A 23,256-nucleotide genomic window follows, 5' to 3' on the forward strand; every position below is an offset into this window, starting at 1 on the left:
CCCATACAGGATAAATCTAAGGAGAAACACGCCGAGACACATATTAATTAAACTATCAAAAATTAAATACTAAAACAATATTAAAAGCAGCAAGGGAAAAGCAATGAATAACAAACAAGGGAATGCCCATATGGTTAACAGCTGATCTTTCAGCAGAAACTCTGCAAGCCAGAAGGGAGTGGCAGGACATATTTAAAGTGATGAAAGGGAAAAACCTACAACCAAGACTACTCTACCCAGCAAGGATCTCATTCAGATTCAATGGAAAAATTAAAAGCTTTACAGACAAGCCAAAGCTAAGAGAATTCAGCACCACCAAACCAGCTTCAGAACAAATGCTAAAGGAAATTCTCTAGGCAGGAAACACAAGAGAATGAAAAGACCTACAATAACAAACCCAAAACAATTAAGAAAATGGTAATAGGAACACACATATAAATAATTACCTTAAATGTAAATAGATTAAATGCTGCCACCAAAAGACACAGACTGGTTGAATGGATACAAAAACAAGACCATATACATGCTGTCTACAAGAGACCCACTTCAGACCTAGGGACACATACAGACTGAAAGTGAGGGGATGGAAAAAGATATTCCATGCAAATGGAAATCAAAAGAAAGCTGGAGTAGCAATTCTCATAGCCGACAAAATAGACTTTAAAATAAAGACTACTACAAGAGACAAAGACGGACACTACATAATGATCAAGGGATCGATCCAAGAAGAAGATATAACAATTGTAAATATTTATGCACGCAATATAGGAGCACCTCAATACAAAGGCAAATGCTAATAGCCATAAAAGAGGAAATCAACAGTAACACAATCATAGTAGGGGACTTTAACACCCCACTTTCACCAATGGACAGATCATCAAAAATAAATAAGGAAACAAACTTCAAATAACAAGCTTACTTCAACATAATAAAGGCCATATGTGACAAACCCACAGCCAACATTGTTCTCAATGGTGAAAAACTGAAACCATTTCCACTAAGATCAGGAACAAGACAAGGTTGCCCACTCTCACCACTATTATCCAACATAGTTTAAGCCACAGCAATCAGAGAAGAAAAAGAAATAAAAGGAATCCAAATTGGAAAAGAAGTAAAATTGTCACTGCAGATCACATGATAGTATACATGGAGAATCCTAAAGATGCTACCAGAAAACTACTAGAGCTAATCAATGAATTTGGTAAAGTAGCAGGATACAAAATTAATGCACAGAAATCTCTTGCATTCCAATACACTAATGATGAAAAATCTGAAACAGAAATTAAGGAAAAACTCCCATTTACCATTGCACCAATAAGAATAAAACACCTAGGAATAAACCTACCTAAGGAGACAAACGATCTGTATGCAGAAAACTATAAGACACTGATGAAAGAAATTAAAGATGATACAAACAGAGCGATATACCATGTTCTTGGATTGGAAGAATCAACATTGTGAAAATTATTTTACCACCCAAAGCAATCTACAGATTCAATGCGGAGCCTGTGCTCCGCAACGGGAGAGGCCACAACAGTGAGAGGCCCATGTACCACAAAAAATAAATAAATAAACAAATGGGACCTAGTGTAACTTAAAAGCTTTTGCACAGCAAAGGAAACCATAAACAAGATGAAAAGACAGCCCTCAGAATGGGAGAAAATATTTTCAAACAAAGCAACTGACAAAGAATTAATCTCCAAAATATACAAGCAGCTCACGCAGCTTAATGGCAAACAAAGAAACCAAATCCAAAAATGGGCAAAAGACATAGACATTTCACCAAAGATATACCGATTGCCAACTAACACATGAAAGGATGCTCAACACCACTAATCATTGGGGAAGTTCAAATCAAATCTACAATGAGGTGTTACCTCACACCAGTCAGAATGGCCATCATTAAAAATTCTACAAACAATAAATGTTGGAGAGGGTGTGGAGAAAAGGGGACCCTCTTGTACTGTTGGTGGGAATGTAAATTGATACAGCCACTATGGAGAACAGTATGGAGGTTCTTTAAAAAACTAAAAATAGAACTACCATCTGACCCAGCAATCCCACTACTGGGTATGTACCCTGAGAAAACCATAATTCAAAAGGAGTCATGTACCACAATGTTCAGTGCAGCTCTATTTACAACAGCCAGGACATGGAAGCAACCTAAGTGTCCATCAACAGATGAATGGATAAAGAAGATGTGGCACATATAATGGAATATTACTCAGCCATAAAAAGAAACAACATTGAGATATTTGTAGTGAGGTGGATGGACCTAGAGTCTGTCATACAGAGTGAAGTTAAGTCAGAAAGAGAAAAATAACCCTCCTTTTCTTGGCGGGGATCGGGCTTGCAGTCCCAGTCCGCATAATGTACAGAGGCAGAGGGAAAGGGCTCTGGCGCCCTCGGCGTCATGTCTTTGGTACCAGTGGCTTCCAGTCTGCAGGTTCTATCCTCAAGCGCTGGGATACGGTGGAAAAAAAAAGAAAGAAAGAAAAACGAATACCATATGCTAACACATATATATATGGAATCTAAAAAAAAAAATGGTTCTGACAAACCTATGGGCAGGACAGAAATAAAGATGCAGATGTAGAGAATGGACTTCAGCTCATGGAAGGGGGAAGGGTAAGCTGGGACAAAGTGAGAGAGTGGCATTGACATATGTACACTACCAAATGTAAAATAGCTAGCTAGTGGGAAGCAGCCACATAGCACAGGGAGATCAGCTGTTGCTCTGTGACCACCAGAGGGGTGGGAGGGAGAAGCAAGAGGGAAGAGATATGGGGATATGTATATGTATAGCTGATTCACTTTGTTATAAAGCATAAACTAACACACCATTGTAAAGCACTTATACTCCAATAAAGATGTTAAAAAACAGGGCTTCCCTGGTGGCGCAGTGGTTGAGAGTCCGCCTGCCGATGCAGGGGACACGGGTTCGTGCCCCGGCCCGGGAAGATCCCACATGTCGCGGAGCGGCTGGGCCCGTGAGCCATGGCCACTGAGCCTGCACGTCCGGAGCCTGTGCTCCGCAACGGGAGAGGCCACAATAGTGAGAAGCCCGCGTACCGCAAAAAAAAAAAAAAAAAAAAAAGATGTTAAAAAACAAACAAACAAAAAACAGTCACAGGACCCCTGCTTCCTCCTGAAGGGATACAGATAAAGATCTGATGCATATCTTTGATTTGTTCCTCAGAAACTAAGACCTTCCCCCACCCCACCAAAAAACAGGGGAGGATGGTGACTACATGCTGACCACAAGCACACAGACCCCAGACTGTTTGGAACCAGGCTGATAATTAAGGTTCCTGAAACAGCACCCTGTTATCTCATCAGCAGCCAATCAGAAAAAATGTCCACAAGCTGATCACACAGCGTGTAACCCTCATTCCTAATGTCGCCTTTAAAAATCGTCCCCTGAATGCCACTGACGGGGATGGGGTCTTTTGAGAACTAGTTGCCCATTCTCCTTGCTTGGCACCCTGCGAAGAATGCTGTACTTTTTTAGTGCAACCTAGCATCAGCAGATTGGCTATGTTGCATGTTAGGGAAGTCAACCCAAGTTCAGTTGGGTAACATTAGTCCTTCTACCGCAAGGTAGAAGGGACAGTAGAGTAATTTCAAGGACTGAATGAAATATGTAGTTGGCATTGGAAAAAACGTTACTACTACAATTACTCTTACTCCTACTATTACTACTGTCTAATATATATGGAATTTGTACTACATGCAAGGCACTGTTCTAAGCATTTTATTTGAATTTATTCATTTAATTCTCCTCCCTTTCAAAACCCCCTATTTTACTGTTAAAACAGGAAACAGATATTGAGCACCTTGTTGAATATTTTACCCTTGGTGAGTAGTAGAGTCAGGATTTGAACCCAGGCAGTCTGACTCCAGAGGCAGGACGGTTAGCTACTTATGTGCTGTACTGCTGCTGTTTTTTCTTAATTGTTGTTACATTGTTAATATTACTACTAAAGGCTATATACTTGAGGAATTTATTTTAAGATTATTTGAACACCTCAATGCCTCAGCTTCCTCATAACCATGCCAAGGATAATAGCAACAATCTGCCTCATGGGTTTATTGCAAGGCTTTAATAAAATACTATGTTTGTGCTAAGATAATACTTCTCTTTTTTCCAGCAACCACCACTTTATTATTTTTTACTGAGGTATTTTTTTTGTTTTAATTTTTATTGGGGTATAGTTGATTTACAATGCTGTGTTAGTTTCAGGTGTACAGCAAAGTGAATTAGTTATACATATACATTTATGCATATACATATATCCAGCTGATTTACAACATTTAAGTTTCAGATGTACAACACAGTGATTCACAATTTTAAAAGATTATACCCCATTTATAATTATTATAAAATATTGGCTATATTTCCTGTCTTGTACAATATATCTTTATACCTTATTTTATGCATAGTAGTTTGTACCTCTTAACCCCTATCCCTATCTTGCCTGTCCCCACGCTCCCCCGGATGGTAACCACTAGTTTATTCTCTTTATGTGTGAAGACAACACTCCTCAAAGTTTAATGTGCACACCAGTCACCTGGGATCTTGTTAAAAAGCAGTTTTCAATTCAGTAGGTCTGGGGTAAGATATTAGAAATGAAGAAATTTGTTAAAAGTAAGTTTCCAGGTGATGCTGATGTCCCTGGTCCAGGGACCACACTTTGAGTGGCAAGGTGCTATGAATCTCCTGGAGAATTCTCCACTTTTAGTGTGAGTGCTCCTTGGCTATTTGCTATGTGACAAGTGTTCCTTATTTTGGCAAATGGGGACTGATAAATATCATTAGTGTACTAGAACAGAGTTCTACACATACTGCGCCATTCCACTACCCAAAAATATTTTGTACACTACAAAAACAAAAAGAATGGAAGTTTGAGATGCTCTGCAAACATTTTAACTTCCTATCTATTTTGAGAAATCGAGCATGGTACTGCTTTGTCACTTTCCTGTGAAAGGATAAAAGGAGACATCAGTAAGTGCCTCCCAAAAGAGAAAAATCATGATTGAATATTATCACTACCAGTTACCTAGGATACAAGAAATGAAGTTTTGTCACCTTGGCCCTTGGAAATGGTAACCAGGTGTCATAGAAAGAGATTCTACCTATGGTTGAATCTTCTTGTTCTGTCACTTCACTCTTCCCCATAAAGGAAAGGGAGAAGAGGGACTTTTCACTGTGCTTTCTTTTGAAACAAAAGCAACACCACCCCAGGAGAGGGTGGAGGATAATGTCTGATTCTTAATATTATCTAGGGAGAAAATACATATCTTGGCCAAAAAAACCCCCATACTTTTCACTGCTTCATGTCCCTTGGGGTTCTGAATCTCTCATTTTCTGTCTTACGTAAAACAAATATAAAAGCAAAGCAAATGAAAAGTTTGACTGTTTCAGACTCTCACAGCAAGAGTGGAGTTTTTCTTGATCTTTAGCTAATAATTTCCCCAAAATTATTTGTAAAAGTTCTTATGAACCATAAAATACCAAACAAATGTCAGGATAATAATCATTGCTGCTATGAGATTTCTTCGCATAGCAGGAAAGAAATTTTTTTTTAAATCTACACAGAACGTACAATGTTTAGAGAACTGTTCCCTCCTATCAGTTTTTAGAGGTGACAGATGTTGTAGTGATGACTATTTGACACTTTCCCCCAGTCCATCCTGGACAGTTATCTTAGCAAAGGAGTAAATACTGTGTATTGTCAGTCACTTTGAAATTTACACACTCTACAGTGGCCATCTGATTGCTTCAAGATTCATTTGTGCATTCCTCCCACAAATGTTTGGGAAGGTGTCAAGGAGGAGACACTCAGTCATGGACATCTGGCAGGGTGTCACGAGAGACCAACTTAACTCACTTCATGATTCTGCCCTTACTCATGCAAGTGAATAAAGATGGAATTGATTTGAGAATGCTGCAAATGTTACTAATTTCCAAAAGAGAAGCGTGGGATGATAATGGTAAATGTTATATTGTCAAAAGTCAAGCAGAATATAAAGTTTGCCGTTATTTAGAGGAGAGAGTATTTTCATTTGATTTATAACTAGTTGGCAAATTAACGCAGTATTAAAACAGCAACCTCATAATAAATAACATTGAAAAGTGCATAACTAGACTGATATTCATGTTCAAAGGCGTGACTTTGTATATAAAAACACATCATGGGGCTTCCCTGGTGGCGCAGTGGTTGAGAGTCCGCCTGCTGATGCAGGGGACGCGGGTTTGTGCCCCGGTGCAGGAGGATCCCACATGCTGCGGAGCGGCTGGGCCCGTGAGCCACGGCCGCTGAGCCTGCGCGTCCGGAGCCTGTGCTCCGCAACGGGAGAGGCCACAACAGTGAGAGGCCCGCGTACCGCAAACAAACAAACAAAAAAACACATGATGTTAATGCTCAACCCTGACATTTTGGAGAATAACTTCCAAATGGTGTGTGAGGCATGTCTTATCTTTAGATTAATGTGTGATATGGAAGGAGGGGCAGAAATGTTACTCAAGTGTGAAAATCAGAATCCTTTCCTTGTGTGTAGTGTTATGCCATACTGTGAGAATAAAACACTTTTTTGCAATATATAAATTATAGTATAATTTAGAAATAATAAGACGTTGAGCATGGACAAAGACTCAAAAGCTCTTAAGAACATTAAAAGTAACTTTTATATAAGTATCATTCTTATAAAGATAAATAGGTTAGCAACGGGCAGAAGACCTAAGTTTCCTTAAAATAGATAAATTTTATAATCAAGAATTTTATGTTTGGCAAAATATTTGAGGTTTCCAAACAGTTGAAAATTCCTCTGAAATGCTTGAATTCAGAACAGTTATTTAAAATCCTTATGAGTATCTTTATTATTTTTTTATTGTTACTTATCTATGCATAGTGATCCAAATGAAACCACTGCATTAAAACAGTAACCCATACAACCAGGAACAGAGTCCATATTCTTGAAAAAGATATTCTATTAACCTACGAAACACACTGTGAGTGGAATAGTCAAAACTAAATGAGATACACCGCTGAATTCTCCTCTGGAGACACAAAGACAGCCACTGCCCCTCCCAAACTTAGAGAATGCTCTGAAATACTTTTTTTGTCTCTTTGACTAAAACAAATGACTAAATTACATGAAAATCCCCAATCTTCCACCACTAGGACAAATTATACACATATTTGAGAAGTAGTATTGACAGATTAGTAATGAAAAGTACCAATTACTCAGTTAAAGTTGAATTTCAAAAAGTTTTTTAGGACAAGTAATATTTGATGCAACCATATCCCATACAATACTTACACTTAGCAGTGTGTTGTTGTTCATCTGAAGTTTGTATTTACTGGGTACCCTGTGTTTTATCTGGCAACCCTATTGAAAAGGCCGTTTCAGGTTAGAGCTATTATGTAGAGAAAGAGAAGGAGCGGGATGGGGGCTGGGGAGGAACACCACCAGCTACGATAGTAATAGTAGTAGGAAAAAGTAACAACTATTTACAAAGTGTTTCCCTCTGTGCTCTGTGTTCACGATCTCATTTAACTCTTCCCAAAAGTCCTCTGGGCTAAGTTCTTTATAGAGGAAGAATTTAGCATAGAGCCTGGCACATAATAACCACCAGTCACTGTTAATCAATTCTATTATTTTTATTTTTAACATCACCATACCTCCTTCTCAAAAAGAAAACTGAGGCTCTGAGACCCCAAGTTCACTTAGTTTGAAGGAAGGCGCTGAGATTTGAATCACTTTCTGGAGCCCAAGATCTTAGACTTTGTTCCACTGTTCTAGATAAGATTTTACTCTGAACATCTGAACTGCACTAGGTGGCTGAAGCCTTGAAGTGGCCTTCATTTTGACTCTGTTCTAACTCATGTCAACATAACTGTGGTTGGTTGGAACAAGCTATAGTTTAGAAGCAAGAATGCTGCATACCTATATGGAGCAAAGGTATTTGGCATGAGTTCAGGGCCACTGGAACTGACACATTCACAAACATCAACAGGCTTTTTGGTGGCAGCTGTGAACCTTGAAAGGGAGAAGAGAGGCAGTAAATGTCTGCAAAATAACCAAAATCCAGGTCCTCTGATTCCTAGTAGTGGTCAAACACGTCATCTTCATTTCTTTTTTCCTTCTTGTGTGTTGAATAAACTCATCAATGAAAGTCACTTAATAATGTCCACAAATTTTCTTCTACTAGGCATATAAATGCAGACGTGGACAAAGAATGTCACCTGCCACATCAGTAAACAAATGATGTTGTGGCCAACAAGCCCTCAGCCACTGCAGCAGCCCCCAACTGTGCACCGTGAGGGGATTCAGGATGGAGAAAAACACGATACTGGCCTAGATAGTTAAGGTGCGTATTGAAGGAATGATTTCATTTGCATCTTCCCATAAATAGAAAATCCCTAAATTCATTAACTGGAAATGTCCATTTTTTATTCTAATTAGCAGTAATCTTTGATGTTCAGCTATCTGGGCGGGCTGCACATGCAGAATTCCTACATACTCTGGCTCCTCCGTTACCTCTTTGGAGCAGTCCCTCAGAGCTATCTGAGAGGTTGTCTCCTAGGCTTAAGTCCTCAGTATGTCCACTTAATAAAACATAATTCTCAACTTTTAGGTTGTGCTTTTTTTTTTTCAGTTGACAGAGAAATCAGTGCTAACATCCTCTATCACACCCTTCAATTAAACTTATCACTAAGGCTGTGATTAATTCGGCAAATTCTTTAAAAAGTCTTCATTAATTATGAATTTTTCTTCCTTTCCATTCTAGACAGTCCAATTTTGAGAATATTACTTTTGGAGAAACATTATTAATTCAATGTCTGAATAATAAGATTTCATAAATAATAACTCAGACTTCAAGTTTTAATAACTAATGTCTTACACCATGAACCTGCCACAGCCATCAGATTTATAGAGTAGCAGAGGTGAGAGTGAAAATAGATTGGAAATCATCCTGATAACTACACATCTGCACCTAGTTTCACCATTCAGCCAATAAAAGAGAAGGAAAAATAGCCTGACAGTTTAATTAATGACTATTTAAAATATCAAGGGCAAAGTAGTCCAACTTAGAGACTAACAATTAAGATAAAACTGAAAATTATCTAAAATTGATTTATAAATCTTATTTACCACTAATGTAATATTAGACCACTTTTTCTTTTAGTAAAACATGCTTCAAATGTTGCTGCAGATCAATTCTCTTAGTATCTCATTGTTACCAACAGCAGATGATTTTGGACAACACATCAATGAAGTCTGACAGGAAATATATGACAACATATCTCAGCATAGGATTGTATTGACTTAAAAAAATTAAAATCTCAAAAATAAATATCATTTAGCAAATGAATTTTTTTTAAGTTTTAAAATTCTAAAAGTTTCTAGGCTTAAGATTTTTTTTTAATTACAAATCAATTTTTTAAACTCGAGAATTTTCATTTGCTAATTTGCAGATAATTTGGCCTCTTTAAAATCGGTCAGTTTATACAGTTGAGGCTCAGAAGAGGTTTCAGCATTGGAAGGATTTTTAAAGTTTCACAGATATCAGTAATTGCAGGGGCCGTTGATTTATTCACATGGCTATCCACCCCACTTCCCCACCACAAGGGCCCCAGGAATTTCCCAGCCTTCTTTCCTGACACACACCCGCCCTGAATGCCCAGTCACCCTTAATATGCCAGCACAAACTATGGTACTAGTATGGAATCATACAGAGTCATTAGCTCACAAGACAGAATCAAATCCACCTTAATTAAAGCCACAGTAATTCCCAAGTCACACTGGATAGGGTAAAATAGATCACCATACAACTTGCAGAGGACTATCTTTTAAAGAACTCACATAAGATATTCAGCTCCTAAGAGCCTCACATTCTTGTATAGACTTTTTCACTCCACAATAAGAAAAAGTAGATATGGCTGCCAACGAAGTAAAATTAATGTACACAAATCAATGAGCTTATGCATAAAGGAGATTCTGATATTCTCTTGTAAAAGCATGTTAACAGCCATGACCTTTGTTATAATGCAGTTTGTACCCGCCCAGAGCAAGTCACCAGATGAGAATGTGACCCTTGGTCAGAAGAGCACAACTGAGCTTACTGTTAATTTGAACAGACACCATAGCATAAAACAAAAGACTCTGAGACCAAAACCTTGTCAGTTGGAATGTAAATGAATCCTGCTGACAGAAAACTCTTTTCTGAATCTAGAAGCTGGAGTTGTCATGGGAGGCCCTGTGAATGGCTGCCTGTCAAAGTTTGCAGAGAGCGGGGCTTCCCCACATAGTTTATGTGGCACTGAGAAGAGTAGGAGGTGGCAGAGAACATAATGGTGCACTGGCAACAGCATGTATTGTAAGCCACATAGTTTAGAAGACCCTAGAAGACTAGCAATGTGTTTAGCTGTCTGGCTTTTTTGTTTTTTATTCTTCCTACCCTCTTAAATATGTGAGTTTGCAGGGAGATTCTAAATGAGAGGCAGAGCAGGGATGAGTAAATGAAAATTGATACCTTTCACCTGTTACCAGAGTAATGGCTCGATTAGTTATTTGCTGGCTTCCAGCAGAGCTGTGAAGAAGCATTTTCCAGAGTCATTTAAAGTCACTGCCACCTCAACAAAACTGCCCTGGAGTTCTGATTCTCACTGACTTCAAAATTATGCCTCTTAGGTTTTGGGACTTACTAAACACTTTGCAGTCACTGAGGAAAGAGTTCCTGTCACGGGCCCCAACTAACCAGGTGATGTAGGGAGGGCAGCTATTCAGAAAAACTGACATTGGAACTCTGGCTATATCCAGCTACCAAACACACAAGAACACATCTGCCAGAGGTACTGGGATAAGGAGAAAGTGGGTAGTAGGCTGAGGTGCAGCAAGTTTGTCTGATGTAGGAATCCTTTCCTAACTTCCCATGCTTTTTGTGTAGACAAAAGTTACCTGGAACACATATGAAGTTGTTTTTTTTTTTTTTAACATTTTGCAGTTTTAAAAAAGATACAAACACTGCTATTGCAAAAGGTATGTTTATGCCTAGTAGCTGTTTAAAATGTGCATTTTTTTCCTTAGGATTTGAAAAAAATCAGATCCACACTTTATGCATCTTTACAAATCTAATTTCTTCACCCCTCCTCCTTCACACACAAAGTCAGACAACTCCATCAGTAGTTTCTGCCTCATCTCTTCCTTTGTAATAGAGCATTTCCTCATGGGATATCCCACTACCCGTCCAAACATGCCTTTACTTCTAATGACACCAGTACCTCATTTTATGCCTGATGCACCAGCTCGCACTCCTCCACGATTTTTCTCCTTTGACTGCAAATATGCTTGGAAGAAACACACTGGGTTCTGTTTGTTATTAATACCATAGACTGAATTAATTTTACTTCTTACTGAGCAGTCAGGGCAATTCCAGACCAGGTTAGAGCACAAGTTGACACTGTGAACAGAGGGGACACCTAACTGGGGTTTGAGGTGATGAATTTACACAGAGAAACATGGTAGAACCTGAAATCCAGGGTACAGGTAGGGGTCTAGACAAGGAAAGTGGAGGCATCACCAGGAGATGAGCAGGAGTCTTAAAAAATTAATGGCACCCTAAGTTCTCATTTCATTTACTCTATAATTTGGCAAAGAATGGAGTCCATCTCAGCTTGATATCATCAGCAGGTGAGATCAGGAGAGACAATTATGAAAGGTAACAGTTTGAACCTACATACATTACATGTCATGTATTACACTTAAACACATGAGAATGGAAAATATTTGGAACATACAGTATCACTTTTCTAAAGAAGTATATCAAGTGTCCAAGCTAACATTTTGACAGCTCCTGCTCTGCTCAATGCCCTTTAGCCCAACTGTTCAATAAGTTTTCATGGCCAGAACTTAACAGACACACAAAAAATTAATGATTTATGCTTCTGAATATAGCTGCTATGGCACACTTTTTTTCTGATATTTTTTCTTAGACTTTTAAAAACAGGTCTCTGCCTTTTAGATCTTACAATCAGTAGTAGACCAGAAGATGGACAACAGTACTTTACTTTTTTCATAGCTGGCAGTGTGGCTTGTCCCATGCTGTGCTTGGGAAGAAAAGACTTGATGGTGAATGTACTTGGAGTCAAATCTCAGCTTACACATGACTTTTGGGCAAGTTTGCTTCTCTGAGCCTCTTTTTTCTCATCTGTGAAATGGAGATGAATATAATCTGCCTCTTGGGGTTATTATAAAATATTTAATATGCACATCTGATAAAACAAGACATAAAACTTCTATTCTTATTACCCATTTGCTTTGACAGTTCTGGCATTTTCTCACTGCTGTGCCCTGTGTCACAGACCTAAAATGATTTTGTGCTACTTTGACATCTGACACTGGGAGAACCTCAAATGGCTTTACTGCAAGTTCTTCTCTTCACTCTGCTTCCATGATGAAATCAACATCCTTATAAAAAACAAGCAGAAGAATGGGAAACTGGCATCTACTACGCATCCAACAAACACCATGTGCTGTCCTAGTGAGCTCAGTTTTTCTGTTGGATAAACAGATTTAGAGAAGGTAGACTGTGCAAGAATTATACACCTATTAATGGCAGAATGAAGATTCAAACCCAGTCTGTCTGATATGGCATCCCATGCTCTTTCCACTACATCAAAAATTTTGGCAGCAACGATAAAACAGAAATATAAAGAACAATTTAATTTCAAGCAGGGCTCCAGATTCTTTTAAATTATTTCCCATGATTTATGTGGGAGGGGTGTCTAATTTTGCTGAAACTTTGTAATCACATGGGTAGGGGCAGAGAAGCAAGAGAAAAGGGAGAATATAAAATCCAAGAGGGCATAACTGACTGTAACTGCAATGTTGTATGTCTCAGTCCTGGCACCTCATAGGCTTTTAGCCAGTATTTGTGCAGCAAAAAAGTAAAGGAAACATGTTTGCATTCAGGCTCTTAAACCTTGGGCCCGCTAAAAGGAAGATGCCATAGATTCAGGCTGGGGTCCCACCCATATCTTTTATTCACTCATTTAATATTTATAATACTGGGTACTATGTGGATAAAACAGAAGATATGGTTTCTGCCTCTCAGAATATAACAGTAAAACAGAGAAATCTGATAGCCATTTTTAATCACCTACTGTATACAAAGCCCACTGTAAAGGATATGATACAAATGCAAATAAGGACGCTATGCCATTCAAGTTAGTTTTGGGCGAGCGTGTTAAGTAGAAGAGAACTGGGGTCAGATAATTACAGACTTCAAAGCTGTAAGATACCTTACGGATGATCTCTCGTCACTTCCATGCTTCCTTGTAACTCAGTATAAAACTCAAACTCCTTTACAAGAGATAGGAGATTCCGGCCGCTCACCTCTCTGGCTGCATCTCCCACCACTTTTCCCTCCCACTTCAGGATCTGTACTATAGCCCAGGAGTATCCCATTCTCATTTCGCTGAGCCTCTGCCCCCTCCTCACTGTCTGCCATGATCATCTATCTCTACTTGCCCCTTCCTCAGATGACCTCTGATGATCCATCTTTACTTCCATTTGCCCCATCTTTGGGGTCAGTGTTCCTCTTTGAGCACACAGGCCCTCTGGGAATCCTCTGTCAAAGCACTGGATGCACAGTGTGGCCACGGTCTCTCCCACTGGACAGCAGGCACCCTGAGAACAGGAACCAGGTGCTGCAGTCTTCAGAGCCCCAGGGCTTGGCTCAGGGAAAGGAACTGACTCTTGAGAGATTAGCTCAATTTTCCAAAAGCAGATCTTATAATCAAGGTGTGAAGGATATAAGCCAAGTCCTAAAAGATGTATAAAAGTTGATGGGGGGGGGGGGCCTTCCCTGGTGGTGCAGTGGTTGAGAGTCCGCCTGCCGATGCATGGGACACGGGTTCGTGCCCCGGTCCGGGAAGATCCCACATGCCGCAGAGCGGCTGGGCCCGTGAGCCATGGCGGCTGAGCCTGCGTGTCCGGAGCCCATGCTCCGCAACGAGAGAGGCCACAACAGTGAGAGGCCCACGTACCGCAAAAAAAAAAAAAAAAAAGTTGATGGGGAAGATTTGATTGGGGATTCAGGTAGAGTAAGAAAGCAGAAAAGCTGAAGGCATGCTCAGGCCCTGCTGGTAGACCAGGCTGGCTGGAGCAGAGTTTAATGGAGTTTAATGGAGGCCAGATTTAAAAGGCAGATATAGCCTGATTTAGGAGGATTTTAATACATAGAAGAATACAGGCATCCCCTTTTGAAGGAATTTGATCTTATTTACTTTTTTATACTTTTTATATAGTATAAAGTATACTTTTTATAAAGTATACTTTTTTATACTTTATACTTTTATACTTCTTGACACTTTCTATACTCTCAGAGATAGTCTAGAACTTATTGGAAGACATACTAAAGACACGATCTTACTAATCCCATATGAATCTATTTAATAACCAGTTACTTAGAGGAAGAGTCAGAGTACAGAAGAATATAAGCGTCATATTTATCAGGACAGTAAGTATAAGCATGGAAAGTTTAGGATCTGGTCTGCAGGGCAACATAGTTTGATTATATGCCAAGTAAGATGTCAACAAAAAGTAATTGTCTAAAGCAGGAGTCCCCAACCCCTGGGCCGTGGGTCAGTACTGGTCATGGCCTCTGAGGAACCAGGCCTCACAGCAGGAGGTGAGCGGCGGGCGAGCGAGTGAAGCTTTATCTGCCGCTCCCCAGCGCTCACATTACCGCCTGAACCACCATATCGCCCCCCTCACCCCCACTCCCCCCACCCTCCCGCCCGTGGAAAAATTGTCTTCCACAAAACAGGTCCCTGGTGCCAAAAAGGTTGGGGATCACTGGTCTAAAGGCATCTTAGACCTCCTCTGAGAATGATGCTTATAAACTACAATCAAAGATGAATATTTTCATTCTGTCATTTATAGGGATATAAATTTCAGTGAAATGACAAACATTTTTGCTAGAATTCTTACTCTTATTACAGAACTTACTATTCTCTTTGGTCAGTAATATGGCTTTAATAGTTTGTAAGTACTACACCTAGTGATTTTTCTGGAAAGATCTGGAGGTAGTCATTCTGCTGAGACTACGTAGGCGTGCTGATCATGCCATACATATGTGAAATGTACAGAAATAGGCAATTAATTACCTCAGGTACAGTATATAGGATGTGATATTTTGCACATTCCTTCTCCATGATATTTGAAGTAGCTCTTTGAGTTGTTTTCTTTAACTAGCCTCAAAGACATGAAACTGCTAATTACAAACCATCCTGTGACACGCAGAGTGGCCATGCTGAGGATAAGTAAACATTTAATTCAAAAAAAGTTTTAAAAAAGCAGCAAGTACTCTACATAAATATATCTAAAGATAATACATGAAACCATATTATAGGATTTTGTCTGTTTTTCAGAAAAGACACTTCAAAGTTAATAATGAACCCTTTTATGAATATACCTCTTTAGCTGAATTTATCAAATTGAATGCATCTAATGCATATTCTAGAAGCTGGGCAAGATTCTATATTGACAGCTTTTGTTTTAATTTGTTGCCTGGCAGTGGGAATCTTATTCCGTTGTATGCCTAACTCATCTGTGCATACAGAAGGCAATGGTATTTTTATAGCATATTAATAAAAGGCTAAAAGATGTGATGTTTTCTAATGAGTAGACTTTGAAGTGAGAAGGTACATGATTATTATGAGTTTTTTTTTTAACATCTTTATTGGAGTATAATTGCTTTACAATGGTGGGTTAGTTTCTGCTGTATAACAAAGTGAATCAGCCATATGCATACATATGTCCCCATATTCCCTCCCTCTTGAGCCTCCCTCCCACCCTCCCTATCCCACCACTCTATGTGGTCACAAAGCACCCAGCTGATCTCCCTGTGCTATGCGGCTGCTTCCCACTAGCTACCTATTTTACATTTGGTAGTGTATATATGTCAATGCCACTCTTTCTCAACCTCGTCCAGCTTACCCTTACCTTTCCTTGTGTCCTGAAGTCCATTCTCTATGTCTGCACCTTTATTCCTGTCCTGCCCCTAGGTTCTTTCAAGAACCTTTTTTTTTTTAGATTCCATATATATGTGTTAGCATACGGTATTTGTTTTTCTCTTTCTGACTTACTTCACTCTGTATGACAGACTCTAGGTCCATCCACCTCACTACAAATAACTCAATTTCATTTCTTTATATGGCTGAGTAATATTCCATTGTATATATGTGCCACACCTTCTTTATCCATTCACCTGTCGATGGACATTCAGGTTGCTTCCATGTCCTGGCTGTTGTAAATAGTGCTGCAATGAACATTGTGGTACACGACTATTAGGAGTTTCTTAATGACTTTTTCAGCTGGAGTCACTCTTACCATGTACCTCAGTGAGGAAGGAATCACTCTGCCCTTTCATTGTCAGCTGATGATCCCTCAAGATCCTGACTCTGAAATGGCCTATCTGCCTTTTGTTCCGTGAGTTATAGGACTTTTTTTTTTTTAAATTAAAGGGGTGGAAGCGGCTTTACTAAGATCCACAAATATCTTTATCCAATTTCGAGAAGAAAATAGGATTGTACTGGCTATTTATTGTCTGGAAAAAACAACGAGTAAAACTAGAATCACAAAGAAAGGCAAGAAGAATGAACCGGAAAGAACATGGGTTTAGAGCTTCCGGCCTCATCTCTGCCATTTAGTCTCATGTGACCCAGAGGATGCAATAAAATATCACCTAAGTTCAGGTAGGATTGGAAATGACGAGGCAGGCTTAGTAGGGAAGGCTGTGAAAAATCTAGTATTCTAAGATAACTTGAATCTCCAACAGAAGCCAGAAATATAGATTGATGTGAAAGCTCTTGATTTTTGAATGTTGAAAACTAAATTTAACTAATAATAAAATGCATAGAAGGTAAAATAAAACTTATTTGCAGGCTGCATTCTGCCTACAGGCCTCCAGAATGGGACATTTGCAAGACTCATTTTCTTGACTATTACAGGAGAAACTGAAGTAGATGATCAAGCGCTAACATTTCCCTCCTGGGCAGTGGAAAGTCTCAAACTCTGTTCTCTCTTCTATCTTAACCAACATCCTTTCTGGCCTTCTTCTGTTCAGTCTTTTATTTAAATTCACTCAATATATAGCCTTCTCACCTGCACTTACAGTATGGAAGACTACTGTGATGAGAAGAACAACAAAGATGAAGACAAAATCAGGAGATGACAGCAAGTTTTAACTTAGAATCTATACATAGTTATAGCATGCATAACATATGCACATCTATGAAGTGTGCACAGGACTGCAAGAATTCCTACAGTTGATTATGTAAATGGCAGTTTCCACTCCAGAGTACTGTTACAGTGCTTAGAGCTCTTTGAAAAAAGACATAAATGCCTTGAGATAATCATGATATTCTTATTTTAAATGACAAAGTCCCTGTGCAGCATGGAGAATTTAATGTAATGTCTACACTTGTTTTTTCAAGAGAAGCCAGAAATATAGACTTCCTGTGAAAGCTCATGCTTTTTGAATGTTGACAACTAAATTTAACTAAACATAAATGAAAGCAAAAATATAGCACATAAAGGTCACTGTCTTTTTCTGGAAAAGAATGCTTTAATTTTATGTCTTAACTGATTTTTATTACATTGCAGCAAGTTGAACCATGAGGAAACCCATGGAATATGACCATAACAGCTCTGTCTATTAAAAGCTGTCAGCTTCTTTCTGTAGGTTTAATGGATGACAGAGGGAATGCTATTCAGTGTTAGCCTCCTAAGTGGTTTCTTGTTTGTTCTTCATACAGAAGCTAGTGTGCTCTTTGAAAGACAAGCCTGTTCATATGACTTCTCTACTCAAAATCCTCCCATCACTTCTCATGACTCTTGCAAAATAGTTCTAAGCCTTTACTACAGCCTGTGAGGTGGTTTTTAAATAGCCACAAATGCTTTCCTACTCATCCCATGAAGGGGCCGAGTCTCTTCCCCCACTCCCTGAATCTGGGCGGGCCTTGGGACTTCTTTTGATTCCTAGAATGTATCAGAGGGGACCTTGAGCAAGCTCTGAACCCAGATCTTGAGGCCTAAAGCTCCCACCACTCTCATCCTCTTGGAACACTTCTGCCGCTATGTGACGAAGGCCATCGTAGAAAACTATGTCACCTACGGACATCCTGGACCATAAGCTCCAACAGAACTGCCAGATGGCTTCAGCTCTTGAGTTTACCCAGGTAAGACCAGCAGAAGAATCACCCAGTGAACCCACAGAAGTGTGAGAAATAATGATTACTGTGTTAAGCCACTAGGTTTTATTGTGATGTGCTATGTAGCAGAAGGTAATACAGCTCTATGAGGTACTGGCTGATCTGACCACAGGGTACTTCCCCTCCTCTCTATTTTAGCCATTCTGGCCTCCTTGATTTTTTTATATTATTCCGTTTTCTCACTGGGATTCTTTTCCTAAAACGTCTTTATTTTTCTGATCCCTAAACAGAATTGTGTGGCTTCAATCATTATAGTATCCCAACATATATCACAACTTATTTCTGACTTTATACAATTCCCTTCCATCTCACCCCTTAACTTGGGTCTAAGACATTAGATTTGTGTATATTTACTTTGCAGTTGCCTTTTTTCAATTTGATTTTACTTTTAGAACAGTTTTAGGTTCATAGCAAAAATGAGTAGAAGGTACAGAGATTTCCCATATGCCCTGTACCCACAACACATACAAAGCCTCCCCCATTATTAACATTCCCCTCAAAGTGGTACATTTGTGACACCTGATGAACCTATATTGACACATCATCATTACCCAAAGTTCATAATTTACATTAGGGTCCACTTTTACTATTGTGCATGCTATGTATTTGAACAAATATGTAACTTGTATCCACCATTATAATATCAGAGTAGTTACACTGCCTAAAAATCCTGTGTTCCACCGCCTAAAAATCCTGTGTTCCACCTATCCACCCCTCCCAACACTTGGAGGTCTCTGTCTCTTGACTGAAATAATTTGGATGTTAGTGAGCCCTAGGGAAGGTCCTAATCACTGAAGACATATGGCACATGCCAAAGAGATCAAGTAAGAAAACATCACCTGACATCCTTAGTGCTCACTGTACATAGGTAGTGGGTCAACATTATACACCAACTGCACACTACACGATGCTGAGTATTTGCAAGTCAGTTCTCATAGGCTAGAACCCACATCTGTTCAAACCAGAAACCTGAGTGTCATGCTGGACTCTTTCTCTTTTGTTTTGTTTGTTGTGGGGTTTTGTTTTTGGTTTCCTCCCCATTTACTCAGTAAATCCATATGATTTAACTTTCTAAATAGGCATGTAATCCACGCTCTCACCTCCCTGCAGTTCATCCACGTGACTATAGCCAAGGTGCTCATTATCTCTTGTCTGAACTGTCTTAACAGCTTCTTACTTGATATTCTTGCCTTCCACCTTGCCCCACCTCTAGTCCATAAATGGCCAGCCTGAGCATTCTGTCAGCAGATGGAAAAACTAGGGAGGAAAGGATTTAGCTATTCTTCCTAGTATAATTTTTCAAGAACCTGAAGACGTTCAACCTTACATCCACCATGCTCACCTATTTTCCTATGAGACTAGAAATAATCTCTTGGAGAACCTGCAGTGAAACTTTCTTCTCCAGCTGTTTTTTTGGGGGTTTTTTATCCTTTTGAGAGAATACTTTCTATCAGAGCAAACCTGGAACACTTATTTGCGCCTTCTCTTCTGTTTTTACCTACATTGTCAACAAATAGTGGGTCTGAATCCCATTTTATGAAGTCCCAGGAGATGTTACTGCCTTTTTACTATTTGAAAATTTAGTGTTTTAATATTACTCTCTCTGGTGGCTTTATTTCTTATTATTAGCGTTTTCCCTGTGCTCTACTTTATATCTTTTGTTTCTTTGAGATTTATAACATATATAGTTTATATATGTACATATATTTTAATTCAGCAGTCCATCCTGTCAAATAATTACATGCAACACTCTCAGATTTTCAGAATGTTCTCTGTGTTTAACTTATTAGAAGTTCCGTTCTCTCTTCATGGAAGATTAGACATACAAAAACTGTCTACAAGTAAAACTCTCTTTGGGCCTCTGGGCTCACATTTAACTGGGAAAATATGAATCCTTTCCTGCTGATGCCTCATAGGGTCCCAGACATGAGGGAAGTGAAGAGGAAGACCTTTTTAGCATTCTTTTTAGCTCTGTCTTTTATGGACTCACTATGCATAGAGAATTCTTCTGTCAGTTTGTATGTAAGATTTCTGATTTTGATTTTATGGAGTTTATCCATAAAACGTATACAGAATTGTTAATAGCATTACATATAAATAATTATTAATATATTTAGTAATTAGAAAAATCAGATTTGTTACTAAATTCACTGAAAACAATAGCCTTTAGTATCTAAGAAATACTTTGAGTTCAAATACTTTCACATATTTCCTTTATTTTACATTTAGAAACCCTTAAAAATAAGCATAGTATTTTACTATATTAAATCATTTGTCATTAAGCAATGAATACTACTTTATTCTAAATTTCTGTGACAACTGAAAATTCAATGTCACTAAGTTAGTCTACCTTTTGCTAAAGTCTATGATGAATCACCTATTAGCTATAACTATTACTATATAACTATAGTATATAGTTATATACTACTATATAGTTATATATTACTATATAACTGTACTATTACCTAGTAGCTATAAATATTTCATTTATACTTTCCATGTTGATTATTTTCAAATGGTAAGTACTAGCAGTTTTTTCCCTTGTCTTCCATTAATGAACAACTTTGAATTAGGCAAATTTCTGGATATTGCTGTAATTATATCAGAGAAGGACAGGAATATGCTTATAAACTAGTCACATAGAACAATAGGATTTGTAGAAATTCACAACCATTGTCAAAGTGTGTACCCTATACTTGTGGATCTTTACCCACATCCTCCTTCTTTTGGGGAACTGAGTGATTCAACTAGAGTTGCTTTCTCTCAAGAAAATGCCTAAACTGACATATCACTGATACACTCCCCACACAAATTCATCTTTACATCCTCTACTGAATTTAAGTTAAAAACATTCTGTCCTAGAAAGCCAGTAGAGAAGGTAAGGTGGTGAGAAAAGTGTAGATAAGTTTATGGACAGTCACACTCTGAGGATATTTGTTCTCCTACTTTAGGTATATTGTATAATAACAGGATTCCCACACCCCGCCACCCCGAGTTGGTTTGGGAACATAATGATGCCTATGGTCCTACTCAGAAAATTTAACTCCAGTCATTGAAATCTTTGGTCTAAGGTAGAAGCAGAGACATCTCCAGGAAGAGGTCATTTTGAGTAGCTGCAGGTTCAGGCTGAGAGGAGCAAGAGAGAACCAGAAGCTGGAAGTCACCTAAGAAGATGGGACAAACATCCATTGAGCCTCCAGGGTCCTAGGCCCTGTGCTCAACTCCTTCACATCCCTTTTCTCATATGATCCCCCAAATAGTTCTATAAATAGCTATCACTGATTTTATAGATTAGGAAATCAAGGATTAGAAGAAGCCAAATACCTTGCAACTTTCCTAAGTAGCAGAAACCTCAAACAATAACCTCTCCTTTATTCAGCCTTGTTTTTAAGAAAAGCACACAAGGGAGATACTTAAAATTTACAAATACCTGGCTAACTGCCAGCAGAACATTTCCCCATGCACTAAACACCCCAGGTTCACCAACTCTGTCCAGAAGGTAAATGTCATGGCATTTATGATTTCTTTTATTGGTTACCAACATCACTCAAACTGTATAAACTCAAACTCAGCACAGCAATCATCTCAGTAAATAAAGGTTTCCAGGATAATTAAAAACTACGGCAAAAGAGCAGATTTGAATATCCTTATTCAACAATAACAAAATCAAACTTATTTAAAATATACCAAAGGTGCTTCTACAATTCTTCCTATTAACATTTGTAATAGATTTTTATTCTTTAAATTATCTATGTAAATTGGTATCTTCCCTTCTAAGTTATAAACATGTAATCATCTCCAACCTGAAAAAGGAATCTTTTTGAAATATTACGAGACCAGATTTATTGTTATTTGAGTTGGCAACAAATTAAGTGTATGGTTTTCAATGAATCACATTTAGAAATGTGTATAGAGTGCATCTGAACATATTTACATAAGTAATTTAGAATTATGTTGCTTTTCCATAAATAAAAAACTTAGAACTTTCAGTATTACTTTAAATATCATCTTCATTACACTAGAAGAAATAATTGTGTTTTTAAAACTAAACACATTAGTTGTGCAAATGAGAATGCTCTTGCTTTTGCCAAAATGTGGAAATACAAGACCTCAACTAACATAATGTGCTTTGTGTTTTGTGGAACAACAACTGCATTTCTCTTATACAGACAGAGATGTGTCATTAGAAAGCACAATGGGGGCACCATGCTGTCAGTCTTTGGGGTGAATGAAGCTTGGTACTGATCAAAACCAGGACTTGTTGATGATGCATTAAGTGTTTTTGGATTTTTGTTTGGTTTTCTTTTTCATAAGTGGTATCAAAACAATGTAGCTTCCAAATACCTAATTGAATATGAAGTTAAGCTTAGGAAATGTGCAGTCTAATTTTCTTACACAGATAAATCCCTAAGCAAACATGATGTAAATAAGCTTTATTTTTATTTAGTCTGATTGTAGATGTCTAGATCCTTGTGTTTGATATCTTTGAATCCAGAGATTCATAAAGCCCCCCTTTATGGTTTTATATTATATAGGAAAACAACTTTCTTACAGAAAGAACTCCTTAGTAATAATGATATATATTTGTATTCTCCTCTTCCCTTACTTAGAAACTACCTTTTGATCTACCTTCTCTCTGAAACACATTAGGTGAGTAAGTGGAAAATTTATTATATAACTATCACCTCAGTTAAGTCATTTGAATGATTATTACTTTAAAATAGGATAGCATGGGCTCCCCTGGTGGCGCAGTGGTTGAGAGTCCGCCTGCCGATGCAGGGGACACGGGTTCGTGCCCCGGTCCGGGAAGATCCCACATGCCGCAGAGTGGCTGGGCCCATGAGCCATGGCCGCTGAGCCTGCACGTCCAGAGCCTGTGCTCCGCAACAGAAGAGGCCACAACAGTGAGAGGCCCACGTACCGCAAAAATAAATAAATAAATAAATAAATAAAATAGGATAGCATGCTTTTC

General features: G+C 38.5%; 1 non-coding gene across 1 annotated transcript; it reads left to right on the forward strand.

Annotated features, from left to right (window-relative positions):
• The first annotated feature begins 2,324 nt into the window (after window positions 1–2,324).
• Window positions 2,325–2,473, forward strand: LOC116753704. Its single transcript, XR_004349807.1, has one exon. It is a non-coding gene; the product is annotated as a small nucleolar RNA SNORA57 (small nucleolar RNA).
• Window positions 2,474–23,256: the final 20,783 nt, after the last annotated feature.

Source organism: Phocoena sinus, chromosome 4 (genome assembly GCF_008692025.1).
Source record: "Phocoena sinus isolate mPhoSin1 chromosome 4, mPhoSin1.pri, whole genome shotgun sequence".
NCBI lineage: Eukaryota > Metazoa > Chordata > Mammalia > Artiodactyla > Phocoenidae > Phocoena > Phocoena sinus.